Genomic DNA, 26149 nt, shown 5'->3' on the forward strand with positions numbered 1-26149 from the left:
TCGCCGTACCTCAGTAAGAGCTAGACTGAAAGATCTTCACTGGCTCCCGGTGAGGTCCAGAATCGAATTTAAGAGCATGTGCATTGCACATCGCTCTTTCTGGGGAACAGGCCCCTCCATCAATTTCCCCCTCGTGAAAGCCTACCAGCCCACCCGTTCCCTCAGATCCGCGACCTCCCACCTCGCCTCAGTACCACGCATTAAGATGGCCAGATGTGGAGGCCGCTCGCTCTCCTACAACTTAGCCAGGATCTGGAACCCCCTCCCTTTCCATATTAGATCTGAACCCAACCTCCTCACCTTCCGCAAGACTCTTAAAACCTGGCTATTCAGCAAAACTTCAGCTTAAAACTTCACCTAACCTCTCCTATTTCAGCCTCTCAGACTCAGCTCAAGCTCCTATCAGCGCTGGGACGCCCCTGGGTAGCCAACGCGCTTTACAAATCCTCATTCCATTCCATTCCATTCCATTGCATCAAAAAAGCTGTTGAGATTTCCAGGACCTATTTTGCAATCTAAGGCATCAGCTTTGAAAGCTCAGTCACTCAGGGCAATTTACGCTCTTAGGAACATGACTGGCTCAAATTTCAGTGGTAAATGTCTCCCCATTCTATGTTCCATTTTTATGGTTAATGTTTCGAAACCTTTTCTTATGAGAGGTTTGAAGTTGAGAACTCGCTGACAAACAAAGCAACCCACTGGTTTCGGCACACCAAAAGATGCCATTCAATCATTTGAGACGACATCCTTTGTGGGACGAACACATATCTAGGTATCAAAATTCCAACAGCATAGAGCTACTTTTAAGAAGCAGGGATCTCGTTGACAATCTGGTGACCTTTGACCTAAGATCCTGGTCACATCAAAGTCCATGCCAATTACTTACATGCCATGTCGCGACTAATTATACTACGGCTAGATATTTGCTTAACATCCAGCCTTCACAAATACCGTCCCCGCCAACAAATAACATGCCAGCTAATCTTAGAATGCCACTGAGATCACAGGCTACCCCATCTGCCACGAGAACAAGAGTGCCAGACCACTCATTCATTAGAGTCATCTCCTGGGATGCGGCAGGCTTCAAGTCTAAAATATCAATCTTAATCTGGTGCAAGTACATGGAAAACTTTGATATCTGTATACTCCAAGAAACCTGTAGTATTGAACCAATCTTTAAAACTGGATACTTACATTTTCATGTTTCAGTAATTTCTAACCACGTGGGGAGACCATCTGGGGAATTAACAATATGGCTGAAAGTCACTATAAGTTGTAAAATTCGTCAACTGAGCATCGATTGCCCAGATATTCTAGTCAATAGTATCATACCTGATAAGTCTGCTAGGGTAGATATTTTCAACATCTATGCTAGAGCTGCCAAGGAGGTAAATCTTCTAAAACTATTCAATTCCTTGAGGATTATTTTGATAGAAGCCAGACCCAATCTCGCCTTATCTTCTCAGTTGACTTCAATACCATTTTTGAGGACCTGCACCAGAATTACTTTGGGTTAACTGATGAGGAAGATGAGAGGTGGGCGATTCCTTCACTGGACGTAGCACCCATCAAAAGTTGGACCCAAGCTACATTGCAGCTGAAGGCTCTTTCTACAGAGTTGGGGGTTAAAGCAGCTAACGGACGAACTAAATTAGAAGCTATGGAGGCCCAAACTACAACCGACTGCACCATACGAGCCGCATTTATTAAATTCTTAGTGGACCTTAGGCTCTGGTCATTGGTTGGGGACATGGTTATTGAGGAACATCTGGAAAGTGATCACAATCCTCTTAGCCACACCAAGTCGACTTTCTGTAATGCTCACTCCAGTGATCTCCACCTACCTTCCATCACCAGGGATGTCACACCCAACAATGATACGGACTGCCTCAAATGGCGCCACGTAGTCCTCAAACAAGAACTCTTATCTGTAATAAGCCACGATCTTTAATTGACATTAGTCAAGATGAATAATTGTTCCTCGGAGTCTTATGTTACATCTTTTCACCATTGATTTTTTTAAAGATTTGTCTTATCTTACTGTCCCAGTGTCTCACAAAAGAGAACACAGCATCAAAACTACCACTTGGTTTAATAAGACTGCAGACAAAGTCGTAATACCCTAGCACTGGCAATCAAACTGAGGATAGTGACCAAATTCATAGGGCCAGAAAGGCCTATAAAACAAGTATGGTCCCAGCCAAGAAGGAATGAGACAAACAACTATGGCAGGATCTTAAAGCAGCCTGCTCTGCTAATGATCCATCTAGGCTTTGGTCCTAGGTTTGGGGCACTAATGGCACAGCTCTATCGCCTTCAAACTAATATTTTCATCAGATTGGTTTCTCTATTTCTCTTCCAAGTACTCTGGTGGAAATTTAGCAGTTTCTAGAACACCTCCTTCAACATGAACCATTTCTTTCACGGAGAGCTGGATGTTAGATCTAAAGGATGTAACAGTGGCTCTTGAAGATGTTACTAGTGGTAGGGCTGCAGGACCTGATGGTATACCAGCAGACATATTCCTACTTGACAAACTGAGCTGGTCAAAATATATTTTAGTCCTTGCTAATTCCATCGCCAAGGGAGCCCTGATCCTCGATTCTTGGACAGGTAATTCTGATAAAAAAGGGTGACAATGGCTCCCTGGCAAACTACAGATCAATTAGTCAGATAGACTGCATCCAAAATTCCTTTGCTAGAATGCTGCTAAATAAAAGAAAGCAATGGGTTGAGGAGGAAGGCATATTGGCACCATGCCAGCTGGGTTCCGTAAGAAGACTGCTACCATCAACCAGGTTTCCGGTTCCTGGCCCTCTTCTGGAAGACAGTGTTGACTGGCAAGGGGAATTTGTACGTTGCCTTTGTCGATCTTAAATCAGCTTTTGAGCTCCCCCCTGTACCAAGCTTTGGCAGGCACTTAGTGACACGAGCATGCCTCCAAGCTCTTGACTCTGCTCATTCATTTACATGAAGCCAACTATGCCAGAATCCGCTGGTGAATGCAAGACCAGCTCACAGATCGAATCCCACTTACTAACAGTGTTCACCAGGCCTGTGTTCTTGCCCCAACACTTTTTTCATGATATTTAAAGGACATAGTTTGCTAACTTATGAGGATTCCATCTGATGCCCCCTCCCCCTCGCCGATGTTAAGGCCCCAATTCTACTCTTCGCTGATGACACCCTGCTGATCTCCACAACCCCCAGCAGACTGCAGTTACTATTAAATCATTTTGAGGAGTTCTGGGGCTCGCAGGGCCTCGTTATTAACGCAGTGAAGACTAAATATATATCTTTTATCAGCATAAGTCTTGCAAGGGTAGGCTAATATTGAGTGGTATGCACCTAAAGAAAGTGGATTGATTTGACTATTTGGGAGTGCGCTTATCCTCCACTATCTCATTGAAGCAACATCTTAATAAAATGGCTTTTAAGCAGAAACAATTAACAGGTTCCATACCGTTAATCCAGTTCTGCAAATGTATGAGGATCTGCCCTATATGGGTCAGAGCTCTGTAGTTTCTCGAATTGTTAAGGCCTCACAAAGAAGGAACACAGGTTTTAAGGAGCATTGCAAATGTTCTATCTAGCACACCGGCACTTCCTCTAACTTTTGATATGGGTAGGAAACCTATAGAAAGAAAAGTGAGATTGCCTCCATGACTTTATTGGAGAAGGCTATGGACTGCCCCTGAGCTTGTCCATTATGCTTTAGTCCTACAGGACATTTTTAATTCTGATAGATATAGCAAAGTTCCATGGCTAGCTAACACCAAACAGCTTTTAACTGAATTGGGTTGGCATGATCTTTCGGCAACACCACTTAATGCCTCGTTTCCCTCAAAACATGAGATTAAACTGCACTTTCGGGCTTGCACATTCCAGAATGTCGTGCATGATGTAGCAGATGCCATGTTGTCTGGGAATTCTTTGATTTTAAATGTGATAGTGTCCTAGAACAATATTAGGTAAGTGCCAAGTCCTCCTTATTGTAAACCACTGTGAGGACCTGTCATTGAAGAGGGACCCCTTCCCATCAGGCCCACCTTTTCCCAGGCATCTCCCTTATTTCCCTTGGGAGGTGGGAGGGGGGGTTGCACCAGAGGCAGCTGTGATACTTCAATCCCTTCATATGGTGCCAACATTACTAGCCCAATAAACTTTCATAAGTCTCTTACACATACATAGAAGCATCCATACACATTGCTGTGAAAATAACATATGTAACAAGCATTGGAATAGCCAATAGGTCTCACCTTTGGGACCTTATAAGTATTTAGTTATGCAGCACAATATCCTTACTGCAACAACATTAACTGTTGCATGGCTAAGCACTTATAAGGTCCCAAAGGCGAGGCCTTATGGCTAAGCAATGCTTGTTAATTGTCTTTTAGCCACACCAGCGACATGTTTTAAAGTTGCCAGTAGGCTGTGCAGAGTGCATGGGAAATTGGCTCTCGTTTTTAAAATCTTTTCAGATTAGGGTTTTATATACTGTTCTGTGTGATTTGTGCTGTAGTTCGAGTTCTGTCTAAAAAACATTGCAGCTTCTCCCACTTGCTGATCTCACAAGTCTGAAGGGGAACAACAACAGTGATTGAGAAGGAGAGTGTTGGGGCTGGGGGAAGCAACATGGAATACAGAGTCTTTGGCATTTGCTTGTTATTATAAAAGAAATAGGAACAGAACCTAAGTAGCAAGTACGTATGCAGTGCTTAAACGCAATTAATGGGTGGAGGCAGAGGGGGGGAAAGAACAGTCAGGGTTGGGGGTGAGAAAATAAGTAAGACAAATAGGGAGAGGAGCGAGTGAAAACAGAAACGCTGGTAAGGAGTGGGTGAAAACAAGGGCGGGGGCAAGGAGGTGCGACAGAAAAGAAAAACGGGGAAAGGAGCAAGTGAAAACACAAGCACCTGAATGGAGTCCTTAAACAGCATTAAAACAATAGCTCCAAAAACAGGAGCAGTGAATGGACACATGTACTTGGTCCATGCTCTAGCGGAAGGACAAACACAAGAGGCATGACATATGCATGCCATGGCAAACTGCAATAAAGCATATGAGAGCAATTTTGACATGAACAAATGGTAAGACTGTGGGCAGGTGTAGCCCATTAACTGTAAACGGTGTCTCGAAGAGACAGTGCTGTCTAGCCGGGACAAAAAAAGGACCTGTTAACTCCTATTCATCAATGCATGGTATGCTGCCACAACTGCGCATGTGCTGCTTAACTCCTGGTTAAAGAAGTAGCCTTCCACCGCTGTGAGGGGAGCGCTTTGGGTGCCCCTCGAGGTCCAACCAAACCACAATCTGTGAGACAGGCCTATATCATGGCCCACATGCATGATCTGCGCTTGCCTACAAAAAAAATAATAATCTGTATTACGGATCCAAACAGTGCGGTTGGGCACTCAAAGCAGGGGTACATGTCTATTACCATGCAGAGGACTTTCCCTTCACAACATTCACAATAATGTTTTAAAGAAAAGTGGGGTCCAGAACATGCATACTATCTTGATTGAATGAAATTATGTTTTACATCTGTATCCCAGTGTAAAATGTTATCCCCATATGGCTTATTTAACATGCAATACCTTGCACTGCTTTTTGCAATTTTACTATGTATGTTGACAAAGTGTACAAGGTACATTTTCTTGTATTTCGATTACTTTGAAAATGTTAATAAAAACGATGAAAAATAACTCAGAAACTAGTCTTCTGTGGAGTCTTACAGGGTTCTGTCCTCTCTATCATTATCTTCACCCTCAACCACAATTAACATCAAAACCAGAACCAGCACTGGTGTTAACAAGCCAAAGCTCAAATGCACCTTACCTTCTATCACAGAAGATCTAACATAGTCAGGTTTTTAAGGACACTCTGAGACCAGGCCATCGCAGCCAAACAAAAAAAACATTGTGTGACGACAGAGTTCTAGAATACCACAGATTTTACCTGCTTTCCTTAAAATGCCACCTGCCTAATTTGTAAAAGGCAAATGAAATAAGTGGGCCACAGTTAACTCTAATCTCATTACTTAATGACCAGTTAATAGCAATTGTCAGCTTTATTTTGGGGTTGTTTAATATCCCAGAGCACAGCATGAGGAGAAGATGTGCCACAAAAACAGCGAAAACCCAGATTGAACCTCTTTTAAAAGGGTTCAGCTAATATGTTAGAGATTATCAACTTACTTTATTGAGTTGTATGTATCAATCATGTAAAGTACAATAAAAACAAATTCATTGACAATCATAAAGTGCTCATAAACAACCGGTTACCAGTAAATAACGTCCAAGCATAAGACAGGAAAACATTTCCTCAATCATTTCATTAGATTAATATCACACTGTAAACATGTCACCACGGCACAGTATATGTACATCAATGGTAAGGACTGTATATAGTCCATAACTTCCTTACATTTCCTAAGATTCGCAACTTTCAGGATAGGCAGCAGAAAGCAGCGTCTAAAAGAAACATAATATTTACAGAAAAACAAAAACTGCAATGTCAATTGAATGGATTGATCTTCACAAGCACTCAATGCTAAAATCACGATTAAAAAAACGGAGTAGGAAAGGCCACTATAAAGTGCACAGTGGTGAACCTCAGATGTATTAACAAACACCTCCGAAAGCTAGTTGAACTTCAGACAAGATGCAAGGCTTTCTCTTACTAAAAACGCTGCCAAACGTGTTGGCGCACAGTGTAAAGCTGTTTGCAATGGTTAACTAGTCACCTTTCAGTTGCTGATTGCTATATGTGCGTGCGTGTGTGTGTATATGTGTGTGTGTATATGTGTGTGTGTATGTGTGTGTGTGTGTGTGTGTGTGTGTTAAATAGATACTAATGACATGAAACCTTTGCCGCGTTAATATTTGTAAAAATATTGACGTTATTGTTCCAAACCAGGCGTCGTTACGCCACATAATTTGCCGTTTGCCACACTTTTATCAACCTGCCTAGATAAATGTATCCTGTTTAAAGTTTAACACATAGTGGTAGTATTCAGTTGACAAGGACAATGAAAACTTTCATATGGCGAGACAGCTTGCTAAATGTGTACCAACCCCGGCAGCACAATGCCATTTCCCATTCATATAGTTGCAGCACAGACGAACAGTGATGTCACTCTGCAATTACCTTCATCATCTACCAATACGGTCTAAAGAGAACTGGACAACTCTTCTCAAACTGGGTGGACAAGACATACCTTCCCTGCAGCGCAATGGTGGCGGTGTACGCAATAACACACTCTAGGTATTTAAAGCCCTTCCCAGAAAATAGCATTCGCTTTAAACGTGTGTCTCTCCTCCCTCCATTTAAAGCGGACTAATAAACGAAGAAAACACTTTAATCTTTTATTTCTCCCGACAACTGTTTCACTCTTTTAAGGTTTAGAAACAACGGCCAGCCTTGAAATTTTACTCAGGTAAAGGGCGACATCTACTGCTCAGGTATTCTAGCTAAAACAAGCATTGGCCGTGCGCTGTGAAAGTAACGTGGCCACGCGGCTATGAAAGTGATCGCAGGGACATGCTCTGTGGTGGGGAGGGGCAGAGCGAGGCGCTTGAGAGATCGCTGTAAGGCTCATGACGGAGGAAAGACAGATGGTGCACGCTCACGTAACCGCAAGCTTGAGGTCAGCAAAAGCCTCTGGTAGCACTTTGAAAACCCAGTAACTTAATGTCTTGCAGAGCAGCGCATGCGCTGGCTCAGGCGAGACCCAAAAATGCAGCATATGTTGGTAAGCAAGTTGGGCAGTGGCTAGTGTTTACCTTGGCGATTGCCAGAACAACAAAAAATATGAATACCCCAAATTTAGTTGCCTATTTAAATCCAGAACACCAAAACATTGCCAGCCTCCCGTACATTGTACCTAGGCTGTCCGGAATTCGGTTTAAACCGATTGTCCTCGACAGTACACTACCGGCTGAAAATCAGCTGACTCGGTTTAAACCGAGTATCGCTGATTTTTTACATTAGTTGCATTTACAGTTATTGCACTGTTTGGCCACTTGAGGGCGCCAAAACAGTACGAAAAAACAATCCAAGCTACCATCGGTAATTGTAATAAACCGTCCGCCCTCCTCCCGCTGTTCATGGTGTTGTTTGGTCCCTTCCTCCTGCTATCTGTGGCCTTGTTTTCCTGTCCCGCCCTCTTCCCAGTGTCCATGGCTTTGCTGCTCACCATCCCGCTACCCTGCTGTGCTGACTGTTGACCTATGGAAAATGAAGTTATGCTTTCCCTGCCGAGATCGAACCCGCCGGCTGGACACGGATCACTGCAGCAGGCGCCTTGATCACAATTCAGCTGAGTGCTCCTAGCTGTGCAGTTGTCTCCACACCTCCTCTGCCCCCAGTTTCTTTTGTTGCCGATTGCTCGCCATCAGTTGTTACGAAAGGCACCATACACAGCCCCAATGGCTTTGGTTCAGTTGATCACCCTGGACAGAGGCGCAACTAGAGTCAAATTCGGGGGGGGGGGGGACTAAGAAAAAAATTCGTAGGAGGGCTGATTGTTCTAACAAAAGGCAGAGTGGAGCTGCAGGGGCGCTAAGCAGGGGGGACATTAATGCCACATTAACAAGCAAAGGTCTTTAAAAGACCTGTTAAGTGCTCGGGTGCGTCTGTGTGTGTGCCCAGGAGCCGGGGGGGAGGGGGCTGGGGCTGCGGCTGCGGGGGGCTGAAGCCCTTTGAATTCCATGGGCTCTGGACATTTATTGGAATCGAGGCTCATGTTACACCAACAGAGCGAATATTTAGGAGCGCAACCTTATGTGCACGTGACCAGCCATTAAGTTAATCAAATAAGTCCCTGAGGAAGCCAGAAAGCAAGACTGGTGATTGCTTTCAATATAAAAGTTACACGAAAATGTGAAACTTGAAAAAAAAAATTGTTTATCTACAGGGCAATGTTACCACTTGTTCAAGGTCTCAGTTAGCAAAATGTGTTTATGAATTGCAATATTAAAAAATATAAACAATGGAGAATCTGTGAGGAGCCATACACGGAACAAGAAAATAAATCATGGGCTGAATTCCTAAAGTGAGTTACGTTTTACCGGCTGGCATACGCCCTTGCATACGGTGCAGTTTACACCTTCCATGCATTCTCAGGGTCTTACAGAAGCAGGCCTGGAACCCTAACTCCAACCAAACTTTTGTGAATTCGATATTTGCATGAGGAGATATACATGCGTACATTTGCATATAAAAACTTTTGCTCTCTGATTTCAAATTCCTTTTCCCTACACCCCCTTTTCCCCACCATGGAAAACCTTTTACTGCCGCCCTTGTCAGGAGTACATTTCCAGTCTTTTCCACTGTGGAAAGAGATTTCAGACGAGTTGCAAAATAGCCTTAAAGATGTATGTTTGAGCGTGTGCATCCAGGGCTGACATACACGACGGGGGGGGGGGACTTAAGGGGGGGCTGAAGCCCTTGAGTCCAATGGGCGTTGTGCGCCTGACTCTGGACATTTATTGAAATTGGGGCTCATGTTACACCAACACAGCGAAGTTTTAGGAGCGCAACCTTATGTGCACGTGACCAGGCCATTAAGTTAATCAGATCACTTAAGGAAGCCCTTGCCTCACACACCAGGATACTTCTTTTGGCCGTTGGCTCGAGGCAAAGACAGCTGTTGCACAAATGAGCATTGTGGGAGGTGCAATGTGATTAAATGGTGAAATCTGACGCAGCATTTCAGCTGCTTATGCTCGTCTTGCATGAAGGATGGGGCCTTTTAGTTGTTCTACATCTTCCAGGAAGGCAAGCATGTTTTAGTTGGTAATGGTTAGCAGCATTTCATGAATTCAATGTACGTCTTACAGGAATGAGGGCTTAATGTGTTTCAGTTAGTACTGGCGCTCAGCATTTCAACTTTCTTTGCATGTCTTTTCCCGCTGCCACTCATAAAAATTAATTTCACTATAAACCTCGCCTGTTAATGCCGTGTGAATAAGAACAGAGATTAGGAAATATTAATAACATGCGCAGGCAGGACTTTGGGTGCATTTGAGGTGACATCAGTGTATTCTATAGCACCTGGAGGCAGCCTCAGGCCCCATCAAACACCATACAGGTAGCCACATTGTCCTTAGAGTATACACGCAAATCAGCGACATATTAGAAACCTCAAGAGAACCACAAAAGCGGCACATTCTATATAGGGACACATAAAAAAGGTACATTCAAATATATATATATATATATATATATATATATATATATATATATATATATGTATTTCAAGGGCTCTGCAGCGAAGAAAGCACACGGCAGCAGAGAGGTCGAAAAACCTACATTTATTGCGTGAGAATGTCCCAGTTCCCGTCTTTCATCCTTGTAAGCCCGACGCGTTTCAGTGCTTCCTGCACTTTCCTCTGGGGCGATGACAGTGCGTTTGAATTATGAAAGGCTTTTGCAATTACCAGTCCCTGCTGGCTTAAGTAGTACAGCTTTGGGAGGCGCTATCGTAGCACGTGACTTTATTTGTTGTCTTCTGGGAATTGTAGTAATTATCGCCTTAATTTATTATCCGTCGTGGATTTCACACTGGCATTATATTGTTCCAAGTTGTAATGGTTTTGTAACACTCCATTACAATGTGTAGGCATTTCAGTATGCCCCGGTCAACTCGAACATCCTCATTAGTGTTGCACTCTGCTGCGCCGATACTGTCAGGGCAGGTCCCCGCACAACGGCCCCTTTCTCCACGGCTCCTTCCTATGTGTCCAGGTGGTGCATCTCTTCCTCGACGAAGCTGTCGAGTTAAATGTTTGTATTTCAAGGGCTCTGCAGCGAAGAAAGCACACGGCAGCAGAGAGGTCGAAAAACCTACATTTATTGCGTGAGAATGTCCCAGTTCCCGTCTTTCATCCTTGTAAGCCCGACGCGTTTCAGTGCTTCCTGCACTTTCCTCTGGGGCGATGACAGTGCGTTTGAATTATGAAAGGCTTTTGCAATTACCAGTCCCTGCTGGCTTAAGTAGTACAGCTTTGGGAGGCGCTATCGTAGCACGTGACTTTATTTGTTGTCTTCTGGGAATTGTAGTAATTATCGCCTTAATTTATTATCCGTCGTGGATTTCACACTGGCATTATATTGTTCCAAGTTGTAATGGTTTTGTAACACTCCATTACAATGTGTAGGCATTTCAGTATGCCCCGGTCAACTCGAACATCCTCATTAGTGTTGCACTCTGCTGCGCCGATACTGTCAGGGCAGGTCCCCGCACAACGGCCCCTTTCTCCACGGCTCCTTCCTATGTGTCCAGGTGGTGCATCTCTTCCTCGACGAAGCTGTCGAGTTCAATGTTTGTATTTCAAGGGCTCTGCAGCGAAGAAAGCACACGGCAGCAGAGAGGTCGAAAAACCTACATTTATTGCGTGAGAATGTCCCAGTTCCCGTCTTTCATCCTTGTAAGCCCGACGCGTTTCAGTGCTTCCTGCACTTTCCTCTGGGGCGATGACAGTGCGTTTGAATTATGAAAGGCTTTTGCAATTACCAGTCCCTGCTGGCTTAAGTAGTACAGCTTTGGGAGGCGCTATCGTAGCACGTGACTTTATTTGTTGTCTTCTGGGAATTGTAGTAATTATCGCCTTAATTTATCCACGACGGATAATAAATTAAGGCGATAATTACTACAATTCCCAGAAGACATCGCCCCAGAGGAAAGTGCAGGAAGCACTGAAACGCGTCGGGCTTACAAGGATGAAAGACGGGAACTGGGACATTCTCACGCAATAAATGAAGGTTTTTCGACCTCTCTGCTGCCGTGTGCTTTCTTCGCTGCAGAGCCCTTGAAATACAAACATTTAACTCGACAGCTTCGTCGAGGAAGAGATGCACCACCTGGACACATAGGAAGGAGCCGTGGAGAAAGGGGCCGTTGTGCGGGGACCTGCCCTGACAGTATCGGCGCAGCAGAGTGCAACACTAATGAGGATGTTCGAGTTGACCGGGGCATACTGAAATGCCTACACATTGTAATGGAGTGTTACAAAACCATTACTACTTGGAACAATATAATGCCAGTGTGAAATCCACGACGGATAATAAATTAAGGCGATAATTACTACAATTCCCAGAAGACAACAAATAAAGTCACGTGCTACGATAGCGCCTCCCAAAGCTGTACTACTTAAGCCAGCAGGGACTGGTAATTGCAAAAGCCTTTCATAATTCAAACGCACTGTCATCGCCCCAGAGGAAAGTGCAGGAAGCACTGAAACGCGTCGGGCTTACAAGGATGAAAGACGGGAACTGGGACATTCTCACGCAATAAATGAAGGTTTTTCGACCTCTCTGCTGCCGTGTGCTTTCTTCGCTGCAGAGCCCTTGAAATACAAACATTTAACTCGACAGCTTCGTCGAGGAAGAGATGCACCACCTGGACACATAGGAAGGAGCCGTGGAGAAAGGGGCCGCTGTGCGGGGACCTGCCCTGACAGTATCGGCGCAGCAGAGTGCAACACTAATGAGGATGTTCGAGTTGACCGGGGCATACTGAAATGCCTACACATTGTAATGGAGTGTTACAAAACCATTACAACTTGGAACAATATAATGCCAGTGTGAAATCCACGACGGATAATAAATTAAGGCGATAATTACTACAATTCCCAGAAGACAACAAATAAAGTCACGTGCTACGATAGCGCCTCCCAAAGCTGTACTACTTAAGCCAGCAGGGACTGGTAATTGCAAAAGCCTTTCATAATTCAAACGCACTGTCATCGCCCCAGAGGAAAGTGCAGGAAGCACTGAAACGCGTCGGGCTTACAAGGATGAAAGACGGGAACTGGGACATTCTCACGCAATAAATGAAGGTTTTTCGACCTCTCTGCTGCCGTGTGCTTTCTTCGCTGCAGAGCCCTTGAAATACAAACATTTAACTCGACAGCTTCGTCGAGGAAGAGATGCACCACCTGGACACATAGGAAGGAGCCGTGGAGAAAGGGGCCGTTGTGCGGGGACCTGCCCTGACAGTATCGGCGCAGCAGAGTGCAACACTAATGAGGATGTTCGAGTTGACCGGGGCATACTGAAATGCCTACACATTGTAATGGAGTGTTACAAAACCATTACAACTTGGAACAATATAATGCCAGTGTGAAATCCACGACGGATAATAAATTAAGGCGATAATTACTACAATTCCCAGAAGACAACAAATAAAGTCACGTGCTACGATAGCGCCTCCCAAAGCTGTACTACTTAAGCCAGCAGGGACTGGTAATTGCAAAAGCCTTTCATAATTCAAACGCACTGTCATCGCCCCAGAGGAAAGTGCAGGAAGCACTGAAACGCGTCGGGCTTACAAGGATGAAAGACGGGAACTGGGACATTCTCACGCAATAAATGAAGGTTTTTCGACCTCTCTGCTGCCGTGTGCTTTCTTCGCTGCAGAGCCCTTGAAATACAAACATTTAACTCGACAGCTTCGTCGAGGAAGAGATGCACCACCTGGACACATAGGAAGGAGCCGTGGAGAAAGGGGCCGTTGTGCGGGGACCTGCCCTGACAGTATCGGCGCAGCAGAGTGCAACACTAATGAGGATGTTCGAGTTGACCGGGGCATACTGAAATGCCTACACATTGTAATGGAGTGTTACAAAACCATTACAACTTGGAACAATATAATGCCAGTGTGAAATCCACGACGGATAATAAATTAAGGCGATAATTACTACAATTCCCAGAAGACAACAAATAAAGTCACGTGCTACGATAGCGCCTCCCAAAGCTGTACTACTTAAGCCAGCAGGGACTGGTAATTGCAAAAGCCTTTCATAATTCAAACGCACTGTCATCGCCCCAGAGGAAAGTGCAGGAAGCACTGAAACGCGTCGGGCTTACAAGGATGAAAGACGGGAACTGGGACATTCTCACGCAATAAATGAAGGTTTTTCGACCTCTCTGCTGCCGTGTGCTTTCTTCGCTGCAGAGCCCTTGAAATACAAATATATATATATATATATATATATATATATATATATATATATATATATATATATATATATATCCTCCAAGCAAATGAAGAAGAGAGGCCACAGCAGGGGAAACAGAACAGTGGAGGGACCTTTATTCAGCAGCAACACACCCGGTATGGCGAATGCATTCCGGCGTCTATATCGCCTTCATCAGTGCCGGGGGTATGAAACAGGATGTCCATCTGGGGATAAATGCCCTGCCCCATCCTGTTAAGTAATGCACAGGTCCGCCCCCAAGGTAAGTAGTCCATGCATACACTTCCTGTTAGTAACCTGTTGTCTGGTTACTACAAGTCCCAGAATGCCTTTGTTTGATGTGGGCCAGTGTTGCGGGCGTTGGATGTTATGCCTGATGACTTTGGCCCCCAAGTCGAGTGTACTCGCCAAACATCGCCGCCTCCTAATGAGATTGAAGCATGAGCACAAAAAGCAACTCCGTCTGACAGTTTCAGTCCGCACCTTTATATCAGCCAGTTTTCCACCAGCCACTGAAACGTGTGTGCCCACTGAAACATGTGTGCAGATCACATTTCTAATTGTTTCTCCGGATCACTGGGTATTTACAGGTTATAATCTGATCCACAAACTGAGAAGTGTTTTCAAAACTAAAGAACTTCAAATGAAACGAAAACTGAATTTTCCAATGCAGCGCTTATTTCCACTTTTATGAATGTGCATAGATAAACAAGCATCAGGCTCTGAAATTACATAATTTGGCAACTAAAAAAAAGAGAGTGCAGTTTTGTCATAACAACTAAGTGAATGACGAACCTCTCAAAGTTAACCACTCCTCTTTGGGTAACAGTTCCACCTCTTGTTTACATTCGAGTGGCTTACCCACTGAAGGCCACAGCCCGCCCCCTGGGTGCTACCCCGGCTCCAGGCCCATGGAGCACCCCGACTCATGGCTCCACCTCTTTGTTCAGTCTCACTCCTTGTTCAGCTGGCTTAAATGTCCAGAGAGGCATCAGATCTGTCCTGGCTCAGACACTCCTTACCTCTCATCCAGTTACTGAGGACTCTTAGGCTAGCTGCCACAGCATGGTTCCTACAGACACCAACCTAGAACCTACAGTCTGGTCCAAAAAGGAAAAGGAAGGCACGCGCTGCAGGGTTAGGGCTGCTCCTGGTGTGAGGAAGATGACTCTGTGGGGATGGTATGGATGAGCATCAAGAGAGTCAGATGAAAGAGACAAGTCCTACCCCTTCTAAATAGAACCAAAAGGGACCATGGGATAGGGTTGACCAGCACACAAAAGGGCGAAAACTACTCGTGAGATGGAGCTGGAAGGTAAGACGAGGACAATGCCTTCGAGCACAGGATTGCAAATATCATTTGTTTTTGTTTTTAAAACATAAATAAAAGGCTTTGTCATTTACAATGCCAATAGCTTAAACTCGCATAAATGCGAGAACTATTGCATTGCAAATGCTTGTTAAATCTGAGCTGCAGAATTAAGGAACAATGGAAAGTATTTAATGACTTTATTAAGCTTCTGAAATGTAGAGCAGTATACAATTTCTGAAAAAAAATTGAAAAAGCAATCATAAAAGCAAAGCGTTCCATAAACACCGGCAAAACACCGTTTCAGTTGTTTTTTACGGTGCGAAAATGAGTAAACACTGAAAAGCACAGTTTTTTTTAGGTATGGAAATAACTGGAAAACACTGAAAAAACACCACCAGAATTTACCAGAAATAGAAACTGAAAACAGGAAAGCCTAATTGTACCATCCTGAACAAATAGCTTCATCTCCCTGTTCCTCAGTTACCTTGGCAGCACGGACTAACACATATGTGAAATGATGTAAATACATGTAATTATTGCTGTGAGCATTTTGAAAGGCAGAATACATGCTATGTCAGACCACAGAATTGAGTGCATATTAGAAAGGTGAGTGCACCCTTCCTAAGTGGTAGCACAACGCGCACAGCCTAATGGGGGAGGAATAACTTTAGAGCTATCCCTAGCAACAGAAGGTCAACTTACTGTGCGTGTCTATTTGTCAGTACGTATAATTCATGACTATGACTGACCACCCAAATGGATGGATGGGAGTCTCCAAAGTTTGCCGGGAGAGAATACTGATGTTGAAGAGTTGTTGTGGACTAAAGTGCTGAAAGGATTCCCTCTTGCTTTGCCCCAGCACTAGTGATATTGTGTTGGATCCTCTGAGCAGGTGGGCGGGGTAGGTTCCTCTGTATCCATTAGCAGGGGAGGAACAATGAGGGTATGTGAAGAGGGTAGCAACTTAAGAGGGCAGAGAAGTACGCGGTGAGACAAAGCTATACTGGGTGGGGGGAAACAGAAGCACATGGTGAAACAGAGTAACACGGAACTGGGGAAGCACAGAAATGCACGTCGAGACAGAGCAACTCAGTGATGGGGGAAGCAACACGTGGGATGGAAACAACACGGGAGAGGCAGAGAAGCACATTGCAAGACAGAGCATTATAGACACAGGGTGTTGAGAAGCACACGAGGGAGACAGCTAGAAACAAGCTGGATCTCGTGGAATGCTTAACCAAAAGAAAAAAGTGGTTCCAACAAGAGAGAAAAAATAGAAACAGTTATGCGTCCATGCTCCAGAAGAGGAACAGACTCACGATGGGGAATTAAACCCCACATAAGCCATCAAATAAGCAAGCAAATGAGAGTGATAATGAGGCTTACCAAAAGTAAACTATGGACTGGTTCTAAATTAACTGAAAAGAAACAGTGTCTTGCAATAAGACAGCGCACATGTTTAATTAATGTTTATTCCTTGCAGAGAGACATCCCAAGCACCATAACAGGAAAACGCGACAGACTGAAAACAACTCAAGATCCACAGACCCCATCTTTATTTTCATCAACCCATATTAACAACTCACAAAGTAATGGTTTAACTCACAAACATTCACCGACCTACCCAGTAGCTGAAATATAAAAGGTTTCTGTGGTGCCTTAAAATGTAATCCTTAGGCATATATGCAATATTATATACAGATGCCTGTTTGGTACCAGCCTCAGTTATCTAAAAGAAAAATTCTTGCCCTACATCCCTGGACGCACACTACGCTCCAGCAACCATCTACTGCTTCAGGTCCCAAAGATAAGAAGAGCCAGACAGGGAGGTCGTGCACTGTCTTATAAAGGACCTATCCTCTGGAACTCCCTACCCACCGAAATGAAACAGACCAGGAACGTAGAACTATTTAGGAAGAAACTGAAAACCTACCTCTTTACCTTGCCTTAAATTTGCCAGATTTCCCCTCCTCAGCTCTAATTCTTACAGTAATCTGCCTAAATGCAAGTAACAGCGCAGAGATATCCCTTCGGGAATTGACTCAGGCGCTTAACAAGCAAATAAATAAATAAATAAATAAATAAAACACAGAATCACATCACTCAGGTAAAGAATGTCTGTTGACACATGGATGTTGTGCCACCCCTGATTCTGCCCAAAGGGAGAAGGAAACTGTGCAAGGCCATGTAGTTGGCATTTCCACAAATGACTCGCTGTGGTATAACAAGCTTTATAAAAAAAATAACATTTAAAAGCCTGTCCCTTAGTCTCCTCACCGCTCGATACTGCGCTACACCTCTCAACATTCATACAATAGCCACAATCTGATAAAGATTATTTTAAATTTTTTAACTCTTTTTATTAAGCAGTGGAATGGCGCACCAATACAGTTTGACCCCGTTACAGAGGTATAAAACAATCAACGGTACACGTGGATAATTTCATATTAAGGGGTCTTTCCGTGTGAATCCACCCTTCTCCCATCGTTTTTCCCACCCCGCGGTTCCGTTCCTTGATAACACCAGTACCCAGATGCCGTCTAACCCGGTCTATACTCGCCCCAATGGGCCTGGATCTTTTCCCCTTCGCTGCTAGCTGGCACCAGTCCATATCATGCTTTCAATCCTTCACCCTTGGTGGGGTTGTTGCCCCCCAAGCCTGAGCAATATTTATCTTTGCTATCGCCAAGGCAATCATAAGCCAAATTCCAAGGTATTTGGGCCACCGTTCCTCTCCCGTTATTCCCATGATGTCCCACCTTGCCTCTAGTGGGACCCGAGAACCCATGGCTGCAGCCATAATACCAGTCACTCCCTCCCAATAGCACTGGACACCGGGGCAGGCCTGAACCCTCTGGCACAACGATCAGAGTCCCACTGGCCCCACCTGTATTGTAGAGTCCTAGAGGCGGATGACCTATGTAAAATAGGGATATGCACTGAGCGGAAGCGCGCACAAATGGCTCTTTCTCAAGGGCATTGCAGTGTCCCAATTCAGTCATCATCCTCCAGAAGCCCCACGTCTATTTCCCATGCTTCCCTCAGGGGGCCTAGAGGGTCCAGCAAATTGTTAAGACGTTTTCGGTAGATTCAGGAGATGGCTTTTTCCTCCATCTGGTCTAGAAGAAGCCTGTCTTCAAGAGGAGAGTACTCTGGTATCAGCTCCCTTCTGGTATGTCGCAGTTGCAAATACCAAAAGAGCTCGGTGTCTGCCATTTGATGGTCCATAAAGGAGTTTGGCAAGTCAGTTTGTTATCCCATCCCAACAGCTGTGTCGCTTCTCGCCACGCGCGCACTACCGCCTGTGTATGGGTCGGGAGCTCCTTCTCACAGCTTTTCCGATAGAGCACCCCTGGATAGCACATTGATTGCATGGCTTACCGGTCCAGCCAATATGCTGGCTCCGAGATGACTGTAAACACCCAGTCATTTAGGTAAATTAGTTGGGATGCTAGGTAATAGCATTTGATATCTGAAACCGCCAAAACACCCTCGTATACTTCGTGCTGAAGTTTGCGCAGCGCTATTCGCAGAGTACCTCCATCCATAGCAAGTTGCGGAGCTTGGAATTGACCGTCTGGGAGACGTTAGGCAAAATTTTGTAGGGGGTGTTCTGGAGCACATATAATAGACGTGGGAGGGCCTTCATCTTGAACTAGATGGCCCGATCCATCAAGGAGATTGGCGGCTGTCGCCAGTGGGCAACGTCCTTCCTCAACATCCTTAGCTGCAGGAGTATGTTAAGCGATAAAAACTCCTACCTCCGAGTGAGTGATATGGATAGCCAGATATTTAAACTTTTCTTTCTGTACCAACACCATGCAAACAGATGTTGGGGGGGAGGAGATCACTGGCTAATGGAAATACTAGGGATTTATCCCAATTTATTTGATAGCCAGAGTAACTGCTAAATAGCTGGAATATGTGTATAAGTCGATGGATTGACTCCCGGGGCTTGTCCACATATAGTAAGACATTGTCCGCGTACAGAGAGATGCGCTCTTCCCAGCCCCCCACGCTCGCAATGCAGTAGACAAGCGAGTCTTGGAGCACCCACGTCATGAGTTGCTTAAGTGCCAGTGCAAAAATCATGGGGAAGTGGGGGCATCCCTGGTGGTTGCCCCTGTGCACTATGTATGACCTGGACCCCGTCCCATTGGCCCTGACTCTCGCAATTGCGTCACGATACAGTCACCTAATTTTTCCCTGAAGCCCATTCGCATCAAGACTGCAAATATTTATGGCCATTCTATGCTGTTGAACGCCATATGCGCATCTAACTAAAACAGTGCCGCTGTCTCAGCAGGATGGGTCGCCGTCATTTGCATGACCTAATTCAGCCGCCGGAGATTCGGCATGATACTCCGCTGCGGCATAAAATCCGACTGGTCAGGATGAATGACAGAGGCGATGACCACGAGCAGTCTATTACCCAGCGCCTAAGCCAGAACTTTGGCTTCAAAGTTTAAAAAAGAGATAGGCCTATATGTGCAACATTGGTCCAGTGGTTTGTCCTTTACTGGGATGACTACTATGGTGGCTAGGCTGATATCTTCGAACAGCTGCCCGATTACCCACGCCTTTTGAAACATGTTGAGCATCGCCTGCGCCACTTTGTCTGCCACACATCAGTAGAGTTCCGCAGGCAGCCCGTTAAGAGCTGTCGACCTTTCTGGATTGTACGTCTCGTACTGGGCGCCCCATCGCCTCCACCGTCAGGTCACAATCTGAACAATTAAACCATGCAGACAATCTGAATTTGTGGCAATTCTTGGTTAAAACAAAGCATTTTACTGATAACAAAGATTACAATCTCTAGTGAAGCCTTTATAAAAACAAGCACTGGCAAATCCAATAAGACTTGTATATGCAAGAACTATTGGCTTTTGCCAATGTAAATTGTATATTGCGAATTGTAACGGTATTTATATAGGGCTTACGACCCAGACAAGGCACTGAAGAACTTTTTTGGTAAGTAGCATCCTACTCCAGACCACAGGAGTAGTAGTTAGCAGGTTACTACAAATTATTATTATTTTTTTTAATGTCAAAACATGCTCTATACTAATATGTGTATCATGAAGTATTTCTAATACAACCAAAAACATCCCACCTAATTTTTCTCTTGAGCATGCTCCAGTCTTCTGTAAACATTTTGAGTGGAATTTACTTTGAAGGTTCGGAATTCAGGGGAACGCAGGGCTAAGCCTGTGCGGAAGTGGACATAAATTGTATGTGGACTGCATCTTACAGGCACCACACAAACACATCTCTGGAAGAATCACCACAACAAAGTAAAGTTCAACCACTGGTCCTGGAGAAGGGATGGTGAAGATGGAACAGTGACGGGGATGAGGGACAAAAGTAATGACAGGTGAAGGGGCTGGGAGGGAAAAGAAGCACCATGAATGGGGGATATGGGAGTGCGTGAAAAAGCACATAGTCATGTGAAGTGATTGAAAACAAAGAAAAAAGTAGCTCCAAAAACGGGAGCAGATGATGGAAACTAGTACAATGGCCATGCTCTAAGGGAGGGACAAACTCAAGAAATGATATGACACGCTCATGCCGTGCCTATTAGAAAAGAAGAAAATGCGAGCCACGCTGATTCTAACCAATGGGAAGCTTGGGGGGGGGGCTGTAGCCCACTAACATGTCTTGAACAGACCTAAAACAAGCATTTGCAATGCAATAGGGCTCGTATTTGCAAGAGTTTGAGCTATTGAAATTGTAAATGACAATGCCTTTTATTTAAGTGTTGTTCTTAAAACAGATACATAAAAGGTATTTTCATTTTACAATGCCAATAGCTTAAACTCTTGCAAATGTGAGACCTACTGTATTGCAAATGCCAGCGCCAGTGCTGACAAAGCTATTTGAGAAAATAGTGCACGGAAGCTATAATTAAAGCCTACGGAGTAACAACACACGTAACATGAGGTATCGCCATGGGAGGTTACAAAATGAGGCAAGGAGGTTCTAAGGAGGGACTACTAAGCCTATTAACCAATGAACACACAATTTACAGTGGACAATGACACAAGTCAATGAAAAATATGGGTGGAGATTGGGCAGATCTTCAAGTGCTTACCTGAATACAGCATGCCTCGCAGGGCAGTGCATGCGCTGCCCAGGCTCGACCTAAAAAGAATGTGTAATAATCCTTTACCTTAATTTCCTCACAGATCGATACTGAGCAGCACTGCTCAATATTTATATAATGGGCACAATCTGATAAATAAAACCATGCAGATAATCAGAGTTTATGGCAAATCTTTGTTACCAATAAAATGCTTTTGTTTAACTAAGACTAAAACTACTTGTCATGTCCTTTAGGCTAGTCCTATCATGTATACCTGTCAGGGTTCACGGGAGGTTTCCTCCTTGTGACCCTGTTTTGGCACGTACTTCTGCTCCTCTAACCCACCATTCCAGCTTTAAGGCTTGCTCTGCCTTTAGCTGGAGAGTATGCTGGCGGCGCTGGACATCCAAGATGGCCGCCAGCATGCCCGCCGTTTAGCAGTCTAGTTTCCCTCAACAATTGAACTCAGGTGAAGCGCGCGCCAACGTTCCATGGCGCACTTCACCGAGAGTCTTCCCGAGTATGGAGATTACCTGCACTGCTTCGTGAATAAGATAGTCAGGGGGTGGTCGCAGGCGTTGGGTTCTTCAACGTCGGTCCTCAGAAAACCCAGAGCTTCAGGTTAGTGACATTAGAAGGCGCATGCTCAGTCGGATATCGAATGGGAGAAACTTGCATGCTTATGAAGTAGCGTCTCTCTCTGGAGTCGCTTCATTCCAGTCAGTGAACCATAGTGAACACCTTGTCATGTAAGGGAATAGCATTTCTTTCTGAGACACTTCCTTCCCGGTCTAGTGAATCCCAGAGCATTCCTCGTTTAGGTAAAGAGGAGCGTACTCAGTCTTATGCTGCATAAATAAGAGTGTGGTTGTGTGTGAAATCTACGCTACCATTTAGACTCTAGCGAATCGCAGTTAGGAAAAAAATTATTTCTACTTGACTCAAAACTGAGTTTCGGGCTACCAAATTAATTGAGTCCTGGCATTGTGCGCGTGGGTGTTGTCACGCAATATAAAACCACAGACTCTGGAACTAAGAGAAAAGAAGTTTGTTTAAAAAACGATGGAGTATCAGTTTTACCTTGAGAACCAGTTGTTGTTGATAAGAAAGCAATACACAGATTATATTTAGAAGATTCAGAAGAAGATTAAGTACAGATACATACTCACTAACTAAAGTAAGTGTTGAGGGTTACAGAGTAGACAAGGATTAAGGCATCAGTATATAGAGACGTAAAACTTACCTTGTGTTTCCTTATATTGAGAACAGCATAAAAGAGTCCAGTTCGTCCTATAAGAGAAAATAAATCATTAATAAACTTCTCACAAAAGCACATAGTAAAACAACACATGAGAAGCCAGAAGAGAAGCAAGCCCCTGAGAGGTGTCTGGTAAGATGTTTTCGAATAAATGCATACCTGTACAGTAAGTGCTAAGTAGAAGTGTTATTCAGAAATGTATTTGTAATACAGTCTCTTAAGAAAAAAGAAGAAGACAAGGCAGGAACGAGAAGAAGAAAACACTGGGCTGTCTCTTCTCTGTCCCAATACCCTTTCCCCCCTTGGTACTTACCTTGGAAGGATTACTCAACCCAGCAGGGACGTATTAAGAGGGGCATTGGGACCTAGCATCATTCTGCTCCTGTGCGGTCAAGGAGTCTTGTAACATGCCCTGACAGAGTGAAGTGCCCAAGTTGGTACAAGCACCCGAGCATAATGGCAGAGGGTTTTGATTTTTAAAAATCTAGGAGATATCCTGGGTAATATACAAAAAGATTTAGAGGCAGTTAAGGTAGAAAACAAAATTCTAAGGCAGGAAAAAGAAATTTTTAAATGGGAGAAACACTTTCAGGAACTAGTCATAACCCCTCCACTTATGAGACTCCAAGACCCAACACCAGTTCCTTATCTTTTGCTCCCACACAAGTAATCCACTCATTATCTCCTGTAATTCCCCTTGCTCCTCCGGAGCGATTTAATGGAGACCTGCAAAAGGCTCAAATCTTTTTAACTCAATGCGCCCTGAATTTTATGTGTCGCCCTACGATTTTTCCCGATGCTCAATCTCGTATCGCATTCATTTAGTCCTACCTCAGCGGGGATGCTGCCTCCTGGCCAATGCCCTTAGTGACCAAAGATGATCCAATCTTGTACTATCTCGAAGATTTCAAAAGAGAATTTCTTCAAATTTTTGATAGAAGAAGAAGAGCTTCGCAAGCCACCGACAACGAATTACTGGAACTAAGACAGGGTAATCGCGAGTTGGTCGCTTACTTAGCACAGTTCAACAAGCTGGTGGTCGAGACGGACTGGCCGGAAAACAAGAGAGCAGCAGTATTCTACCGTGGTTTACGGGAAGAATTTAAAGATGCTCTATCCCAAATTCCAAACTCCCCTACTGAGATATCGGCACTGGTGGATCTGGTTCTGGAGATAGATTTCCGGCAGAGTGAACGGAAGGGCGAAAGAAGGAGTTTACACCCAGTGTCCCTCGTTTTGACCAGATCAAGTCGGAAAACTCACGAACCGCAGAAGGTTCTTCAGGAGAGGAGCCAATGCAGATAGGCGTGATCCGAGGGCCGATGTCTGGACAAGAAAAAGAGTAAAGGTGGCAGAATAAACTATGTATGTACTGCGAAGGTAGTGGACATTATGTAACGACCTGTCAAAAAAGACTAAAGACACCCTTGTAAGAGACGGAAAACTTGCAGCACCACCAGTGATGGGAGTTGGCCTGATAGATGCAAGAGATAAACAACTCCGGTAAATGATCAACTAGCCAACACTCTGCAAGTCTCCTCACCACATTTGACTCTATCGGTGACGTTGAAATTCAGGAATGTCGTTTTGACAGAAACCTTAGTCATGGTGGACTCCAGGGCTACGGGTAATTTCTGCAACCAGAATTTCGCAAAACGCATTGGTTTGCTAGCTATCAAGAAGGAAAAAAGTGAAAAAGTCAGAGCTGTCGATGGCACCGACTTGACTTCAGGTCCAATCACTAGTCATACCGAACAAGTACTAATAATTACTATCACAGGGCACCAAGAAATCCTACAAATCAATCTCATAGATGCTCTCCAGTTTCAATTAATTCTTGGGCTACCATGGCTAACAGAACATAATCTGTCTATTGATTGGGGGGCTCGAACAATTCAGCTAAATTCAGGATATTGTGTTAAGCATTGCTTCAAAGAAACTGAAACCCAATCAGAATCCAGTATCATTACCTGACTCGCTGAGGATGGAGCGTCGGTGCGTGTGATCCAGACCACAGTGATCCCAGAAGAGTTCCAAGACTTCGCAGATGTATTCGATGAAATTAAGGCAGACACCTTACCCCCTTCACAGGTCTTATGATTGTAAGATAGACCAAGAATCTGGGGCTAACCTACCATGTAGTTGATTCTACGCCTTCACTGAAAAAGAAAACAATCACCTGAAGGACTATTTAAAGAAAAATCTTGAGAAAGGCTTCATCAGACCGTCTCAATCTCCTGTTTCTTACCCCCTCATCTCCGTGCCAAAGAAGGGAGGAGATCTCAGGTCCTGTATTGACTACAGGGCAATTAACAGACTAAGGGTAAAGAACCATTACCCTCTGTTCCTTATTTCTGTGCTCATCGATCAGGTGAAGGAAGCAAAGGTCTACACCCGATTAGACCTGCAGGGAGCTTACCACCTAATTCGACTCCGAGAAGGCAACAAGTGGAAAACAGCATTCAGGACCACATATGGCCTCTATGAATATCTAGTAATGCCATATGGCCTGTGTAGCGCGCCCGCCGCCTTCCAATACTTTATTAATGATGTATTGAGTGATTTTATCGACCAATATGCCATAGTGTACACAGATGATATTTTGATCTATTCAAACACGGAGGAGGAACATCGAACACAGTCCGTGCAGTACTCCAGCGTTTAAGAGAGAACTCTCTTTATGTAAAACTGGAGAAATGTTTGTTTAATACCGAGACCGTGGAATTCCTTGGAAGGTGAAGGCGGAGATGGAATGGGAGTCTACTACAACCAGGAAGGAGGTGCAAAGCTTTATTGGATTCTCCAATTTCTATCGCCAATTCATTCATGAGTTCTCACAGAAAATTCTTACACACACTCGTTTGTTAAAGAAAGGAGTACCATTCAAATGGTCAGAGGAAGATGAAACTGCATTCAATTTAATAAAACAAAGCTTCACTATTGGACCAGTCTTGTTACATGTGGACCCCTCTGAACCTTTTTACCTGGAGACTGACGCCTCGGATTCAGCTATTGGGGTATACTTTCACAAGGACACTAGGCAGTTACATCCGGTAGCTTACCGATCCTGTAAACTGAACCCAGCCAAATGAAGCTATACTATCACAGAAAAAGAACTTTGGGCCATTAAGGATGCCTTTAAGGAGGGGAGGAGCCTAGCTCGCGACCGAGATGGCCGCGCTTTAGCTCGGCTCCGTTCGCCCGCCTGTGTTTTTCACATTTATCCTGCATTTATCCTGCCCCGGGAAGCCCTCCTTGCTGTGTGGTACTACTACGACGCACTGCAGGCACTTACCACTTGTTCCGGTTGTCCTGGCTGCTGTGGGTCCGGTGCAGTGTCCCCGATCGTTCCCGGGACTCGAGAGCGGACTGGCCTGGTTCTTCGTCCCGGCTCCTGGGCCGGATGCAGCCTGCGGGCTTGCCCTTCGGGGCGCGCTGGAGGTGATTGGAGGGCCGCTGTTCGTGTGAGCCGGAGGTTCCTGGCTGAGAGACTCCTGTGTGGCAGCGGCCTTGGA

General features: G+C 44.7%; 1 protein-coding gene across 1 annotated transcript in view; it reads right to left on the bottom strand.

The window, feature by feature from the left end:
- ERCC6L2 (ERCC excision repair 6 like 2) overlaps nt 1–26149 on the bottom strand; it is a 1215137-nt gene that overhangs the window by 1149615 nt on the left and 39373 nt on the right. The window contains exon 3 of the mRNA XM_078675691.1: nt 22620–22666. The gene's annotated coding sequence lies outside the window, so the exon portion shown is untranslated. The remainder of the gene's footprint in view (nt 1–22619; nt 22667–26149) is intronic.

This window comes from Lissotriton helveticus, chromosome 2_1 (genome assembly GCF_964261635.1).
Source record: "Lissotriton helveticus chromosome 2_1, aLisHel1.1, whole genome shotgun sequence".
Taxonomy (NCBI): Eukaryota; Metazoa; Chordata; class Amphibia; order Caudata; family Salamandridae; genus Lissotriton; species Lissotriton helveticus.